This window comes from Lepidochelys kempii, chromosome 13 (assembly GCF_965140265.1).
Source record: "Lepidochelys kempii isolate rLepKem1 chromosome 13, rLepKem1.hap2, whole genome shotgun sequence".
Taxonomy (NCBI): Eukaryota; Metazoa; Chordata; order Testudines; family Cheloniidae; genus Lepidochelys; species Lepidochelys kempii.
Genome location: NC_133268.1, coordinates 38,847,159 through 38,854,320, shown reverse-complemented (window position 1 = coordinate 38,854,320; position 7,162 = coordinate 38,847,159). Strand labels below are relative to the sequence as shown.

Here is a 7,162-nt window from a genome sequence, read left to right as displayed (position 1 = left end):
TCATGACCCCCCATGTAATAACCTTGTGACCCTCTGAGGGGTCCCCACCCCCAGTTTGAGAACCACTGCTTTATCACACACCAAAGTAAAAATGCACACAACCACGCAGATAGTTACAGATTCACAAAATTAAAGGGAGGAAAGGAGCAGTATGATACTCCAGTCTGATCTCCTGAATAATACATGCCATAAATCCTCAACCTGATTAACTGGGGTTCAGTCTAGCACCCTCTTTACTTCAGCATGCTGTGATTCCGCTTTCTTTCAGGGCTGTCAGTGATACTTTCCAGCAGAAGGGCCGTGATCTCTCAGCTTTTGGCACCAGAGCCCACTAAGTTTGTCTGTTTTGTTTGTTTGCTTGCTTTTCTGGTTAGTTGAGTAATTTTTCAGCAAAAGTTGGCTTTTTCTGGCACAAGGAGCATTTTCCTATGAGCAAAAAAAATCGTAGATTAAAAGAATAAATAACCCCCAAAATATATATTTTCTACTTTTAATGATAATACAAAATGTGGGGATCAGTGAGAGAAGGGGGGGCAATGAGAAAACAGCACAGACTTGGGGACAAGACTGAAGAGGGGCTTTGGGGGTTGGAAAACATATTTTTTTTTCATCTCTGTCCCTACATAAACTGCTCCTTTGTACATGGAACTTGCAGGTGCCCTTTGACTTCGCCTCTCTTCTAAAGTCTCCAGGATCCACTTCAGCGCTGGGTCACTTAGGCTCCCGGGAAGCGTCTGGAGTGGGTCTCCAGGGCGCAGGATACACGAAATTGTTCCCATTACACCGACTCAGCCAAAATGTGGTCCATTGTCTCCCGAGACAATCCCAGCAACCCCCTGTGTTTACAAAGGAGCAGCAGGAGACGGGAAGACACCGCCCGGTATCACTGTGTGGGAGACTAGACCACAGCGACAAAGCCCATCACCAAAGCAAACAGTGGGTTAACATCGTGTTTGTCTCTTAACATGGCTGAATTTAACAAAAGACACGAATCAACCCCAATAGCCAACACAAAGGCACTGATTTGTGCTCAGTTTTAGTTTACAGATTCCTCGTATAAATTGGAAGTGGAGTCTGAATGGGAAAGGGAATAGAAGTGTGATCACGAATGTGAATATCAATCGTGAATAACAATCTCCCTTCAAAAAGAAAAGGAGGACTTGTGGCACCTGAGAGACTAACAAATTTATTTGACCATAAGCTTTCGTGAGCTACAGCTCACTTCATCAGATGCTGTAGCTCACGAAAGCTCATGCTCAAATACATTGGTTAGTCTCTCAGGTGCCACAAGTCCTCCTTTTCTTTTTGCTGATACAGACTAACACGGCTGCTACTCTGAAATCTCCCTCCAGTGCTGTCTGAAGTCTCCCCAGACACGGACCCCACTGACCGGACGATACAAGTCTCATCTGCGCATGGGACGGGGCTCCAGAGCGGAGTCCCCCCTCTCCTCGCCATATCACTTTACAATAACCAGGCCCTAAGTTCCTGGTGAGGAAATACAGTCCCTGCAGGGAGCTGTTCATTCCTCTCAGGGGTCCGAACCTCTAATGAGGATCCCAGCTCTCGGCGCTGCACAGACACACGGGACGGGACAGCCTGACTCCCACACCCGGAGCCCTAGAGCGGGTCAATCCGATCACTGGCAGCAGGAGTGTGTGTCTCTTATAAGCAAAGGGGCATGCAAATAAGGGAGACAGTGTCCTGTTTAAATCTGTGCCTCTGTCTGCCCAGGCTGCACCCGGAGACACAATCCGCAGCCCCCTGGCTCTGTGCAGTCACCAGCCAGTCCCCTGAGAACTTTCCCCTCCAGCACCCGGGAAAATGGGATTTTTGCTCCTTGTAATTTTCGCTGTAGCGGCTTTGGAAGGTATTTTCCTCCTCTAATAACTGTCAGTGAAGAATATTGTGTTATCGCTGCTTTCTATGTCTATATTTACAATGGCCTGTCTTTATTCTCAGGTGTCTGGTCCCAGACGCTGGTGGAGTCCGGAGGGGGTGTGAAGAAGCCCGGAGACTCTCTCCGCCTCTCCTGCAAAGCCTCCGGGTTCACTTTCAGCAGCTATGGGATGAGCTGGGTCCGCCAGGCTCCCGGGAAGGGGCTGGAGTGGGTGGCTGAGATTAACACTGGTGGATCGAGCCAGTGGTATTCCTCAGCTGTTCAAGGGCGATTCACCATCTCCAGGGACAATTCCAACAACCTGCTGTATCTGCAAATGACCGGCCTGAAGCCCGAGGACACCGCCCGTTATCACTGTGCGAGAGACACAGTGAGGGGAAGCCGGTCTGAGCTCAGACAAAAACCTCCCCCTGCAGTAATGAGAGAAGCAGTTCGGTGTTGGGGGCGCCCCAGGCCTCTAAGTAAAAATGAGATCAGTTCTGGGAAAGGGACTAGCAACAACAAACCCTTTTTATTGCTATTATTGTTCCTCATCTTTGATTTTACGCAAGATGAAGCAGTTTATACAAGTTCCCGCAAAGGACAGAATATTCTTATTTGAGTCCCTTCCTCTTTCTTGCCTCTGCTGGGGACAAATTCTGAGCCCACACACAACCTACCGGGGAGCCACAGATACATAGACTTAAATGCCAGAATGGAGCAGTATGATAAACTAGTCTGACCTCCTGCATAACACAGGCCACAGAGCCTCAACCTGGTTCATGCCGGTTCTGTCTAGGACCCTCTTCACTTCACCATGCTGGGATTCCGCTTAGTCTCGCCGCGCTGAGTGACACATTCCCGCAGAAGGGCCAGGACCGCTCCGCTTTTGGCACTAGAAACCGCCCAGTTTGTTTGTGCGGTTGCTTTGTTTTCTGTTCCTTTGTCTGGTTAGTTGAATTATTTTCCACCTATGGTGGGTTTTCTGGGCCAAGGAGCGTTTTCCTAGGAGACAAAAATCCTGGGTTAAATGGTTAAATAAATAACCCTCCACAATAGTCATGTCTGGTTTAAATAACAATACAAAAACGGGGGTCGGTGAGAGAAAGAGAGAAGGGCTGCAGAGTCCACTTCTCCCGTCCGCCACCAGGGGCAGCAATGAGCAAACAGCCCAGCCCAGCCTGGGGGACAAGACTGAAAGGGGGCACTGGAGGTTGGGAAACATCATTTTCCAAATCTGCACCTACAGAAACTGCTTCTTTGGACATAGGACCCGCCGGTGCCCTTTGATGGCTAGGGAGGGCCCTGCATGGGGGAGGGGAGACAAGGAACCAATGGGACAATACAGGTCACCATGATCGGCAGTGACCCCTCAGCAAACCAGCAGCCGGTTGTCAATACTTTCTTATGCTTCAGGGCAGAGGAGGATTTTAGGAGAGCTTGGAAGGGAAATAATGAGGCAGCGTTGACCAAATTGACTGCTTACTGTATTTTCCACTCCATGCATCTGATGAAGTGGAATTTAGCCCATGAAAGCTTATGCCCAAATAAATGTGTTAGTCTAAAAGGTGCCACAAGGATTCCTAGTTGTTTTTGCTGGTACAGACTAACACGGCTACCACTCTGAAAACTGACAACAGAGGATCCTAATCAGTGGAGAATGAATGTCATTAGCTTCAGTGGGAGTGGAAGAGACCCAGAACCACTCAGAAGATGTTAAGCTCCTTGAAGAACTTGGGCCCTAGTGTTCATGTACGGATGAATTTATGGATGCATGTAGCAGAGTGCTTTACTGAAATGTGTGTCTGGAAAAAAATTAATAAAGAATGTCTCTTACAGTATCAAGTTTTGTACAAAAGAAATGTGTTTTAAATGTATGCAAGATCAATGCTGAAAAGTATCAGAGTAACAATCAAGAAAGAAAAAAAGATGAAGTAAGGTCAATGAGGGGTAATCCTGTTCTCAAGGACTCCAGTGGGCCACGTCTAAGAAACTATATCAGTTCATCTCTATTTTACTATATGCTAAAATTTGTCCTTTAAGGTTCCATGCCTGTTTCTGAAAGCAACTAGTTGAAGAATAGCTTTCCCCAGGGACTCATTGACCTCCTTGTTTCTCAGGCTGTAGATGACAGGGTTGATCATGGGACTCAGGACTGTGTAGGAGACAGAGAATAGTTTATCTAGGATCTTGTGAATGTTGGTTCTTGGAACCACATAGACAGTAATCAGTGTCCCATAGTAAACTATAACCACAATGAGGTGAGAGGAGCCTCCCGGTGGTGGAGGGGATTCTCAGGATGGTGGCGATGATACAAATGTAGGATGTCAGGACCAGTAGACAGGACACAAATGTCCCTATGGCAGAGACAATAAATGTCAGCCGTTGCACCGTCTGGGTGTCACCACAGGACAGCTTTATTGTGGGTGAAAAATCACAAAAAAAAATCAATTTCTTTTGAATCACAAAACTTTGATTGGTTTCAGAGTAGCAGCCGCATTAGTCTGTATCCGCAAAAAGAACAGGAGGACTTGTGGCACCTTAGAGACTAACCAATTTATTTGAGCATAAGCTTTCCTGAGCTACAGCTCACTTCATCAGATGCATGCAGTGGAAAATACAGTCGGGGGATTTTATATACACAGAGAACATGAAACAATGGGTGTTACCATACACACTGTGATGAGAGTGATCAGGTAAGGTGAGCTATTACCAGCAGGAGAGAAAAAAAACCTTTGCACCTTGATTATCACTACAAAAGGTTTTTTTTTCCTCTCCTGCTGTTATTAGCTCACCTTACCTGATCACCCATTGTTTCATGTTCTCTGTGTATATAAAATCCCCCGACTGTATTTTCCACTGAATGCATCCGATGAAGTGAGCTGTAGCTCACAAAAGCTTATGCTCAAATAAATTGGTTAGTCTCTAAGGTGCCACAAGTAAAACTTTGACTGGAACAAGAAAATATTTTTTGTGGTGCAGCCTAGAAAGCTACTTATCCAGGACCCTGCCACTAGCTGGCAACAAACCCTGCCATTCATCGGAGCAGCATAAAGGAGTGGATTGCATATCGCTAAATACCGATCATAAGACATTGCCGTTAGCAGCAGACACTCTGTAAATGACATGACACCAAATAAGTATAATTGCAGAATGCAGCTCTTAACAGAAATGGTTCTGTCCCAGGCAGGAGACTGGCCAGCAGCCTGGGCAGGATGGTGGAGGTGTAGCAGGTCTCCAGGCAGGACGAGTTCCCCAGGAAGAAGTACATGGGGGTGTGAAGGTGGCGATCAGCCACAACTAGCGCAACAGTGAGGATGTTCCCTGCCACAGTCACAATGAAGATCACTAGAAACATGAGGAAGAGAAGGGGCTGCAGTTCAGGGACATTCCCAAATCCTAAAAGGATGAATTCCACAATGAGTGTTTGGTTTCTTCCTTCTCCTTTTTCCATAATATGTAAAGAAAATCTAGAAAATCTAGAAAAAGAAAATCATTAAATATTGACAGACTGCACGCAATCAGGTTGTTCTGTCGATTACACTAGGTGACACCTAGAGCAGGTAACCTTGTATCATGACATCTGTCTACCTGAAAAGTGAAGTTGTCAATAAACAGAGGAAGTCTCATATAATTAAGAGGTCGAGTTTCCAGTATAGGTGAACAAAGAGCGTGGAACTCTATTGAATTACACAAATGTCCCTTCTAACTCCCTTAATCTTTCTTGAACTTTAAAGAAAGACTTGTAGGCTGGGATGTTGAAATATGTTTATCCCGTCAGTGTCATAGCAAGAAATAGAGAAGACATAACAAAATATCAATAGATTGGAAATGAAAAACATTTAGAGTTCAACCACGGGTACCTCTGCCCTGCAGCCGGGAGGTGTAATTCCCAGCTTGGGTAGACACACATGCACTAGCTTTGGTCAAGCGAGCAGGATAAAATTAGCAGTGAGAACATGGCGGCACAAGCAGCCGCTTGGGATGGCCAGCTGTGTACGTGCCTAGGAAGCTTGGTACCTACACAGACGGAAAGCTAAAAGAAATCCCTAAGTATAAAGATCTTTTAAAACTATTTACCACTCTGGAGTTGATGCGCTGGACTGTCTTAGTTGAGGAATATGGAAAGGAATTAAGGGAAGGAAGTCTTGACAGTCCTGCCCCAGATGTCTTTGGTTATGCAGAGGAAGGTGAAAAGAGATGGAAAGACTTGAAGAACAGAGTTATGGAGCACAATATTAGAATAATGGCAAAATATTATACCAGAATTACAATGAAGAGGATGGTACAGCTCCTGGATCTATCTGTTGAGGAATCGGAGGCGTTCCTGTCCAACCTAGTAGTAAATAAGACCATCTTTGCAAAAGTAGACAGATTGGCAAGAATTATCAATTTCCAGAGGCCCAAGGACCCAAATACCCTGCTTAATGACTGGTCTCACAAGCTCAACCCACTGGTGGCCCTAGTTAACAAAACCACACATATTATTGTCAAAGAGGAGATAATACATAACCTGCAATAAGATGCTTGAGTACACTTAATGCTTTTGAAGAAGGCAATACAACTTGGTAATAGACTATTATCCCAGTGTATATTTGGTTTATTTTCTCTCTACCAAACCCTCACCTTCAGAAGCTGCAATATGGACTGGGTCCCTCAGGGTCCCGGGAAGGGGCTAGAGTGGATCGCATTTATTTACTACGATGGGGTGGGTCCAAGCTCCGCTGATTCAATGAAAGGCCGAGTCACCATCTCCAGAGACAATCCCAACAACCTGCTGTATCTGAAAATGACCGGCCTGAAGCCCGAGGACACCGCCCGCTATTACTGTGCGAGTTACACAGTGAAACGAAACCGGTTTGTGATCGTGCAAAAACCCAGGCTGCGGAATCGCCCTTCTCCCGGCGGCCGCGCGGGGGCAGCAGCGACAACCCCCGCTTCGGGCTGGGGCAGGAGACCCGGCACCCGGGGGAACGGGACACAAACCTCCCGCCAGTTTTAACCCTTCCGTTCCCGGGCAATGTGGCCCTTTCCTGGTTGCCCAGGACCCTGCTGGGCCTGTGGTGAGGAGTGGAGATGCCTCGCTTCATCAGGGAACCCCAATCCGGAGTCAGTCCTGTTCTGATTCACTCTCCCCTCGCAGACCTGGGACGTTGGCTCTCCCGGGGCCCGTCTCGGTGTCAGACTCACAGGCCAGCGTCTGTCCGTGTAAAGGAGACAAGTGAATTGCGGAGCTGACCCGGTGCCCATCAGAGTCAATTGGGTTCATCCTCCTGCCCAATG

General features: G+C 46.9%; 1 pseudogene; it reads right to left on the bottom strand.

The window, feature by feature from the left end:
• Positions 1–3,903: 3,903 nt before the first annotated feature.
• Positions 3,904–5,333, bottom strand: LOC140896794 (olfactory receptor 5M5-like; annotated as a pseudogene).
• Between the last annotated feature and the right edge of the window lie 1,829 nt (positions 5,334–7,162).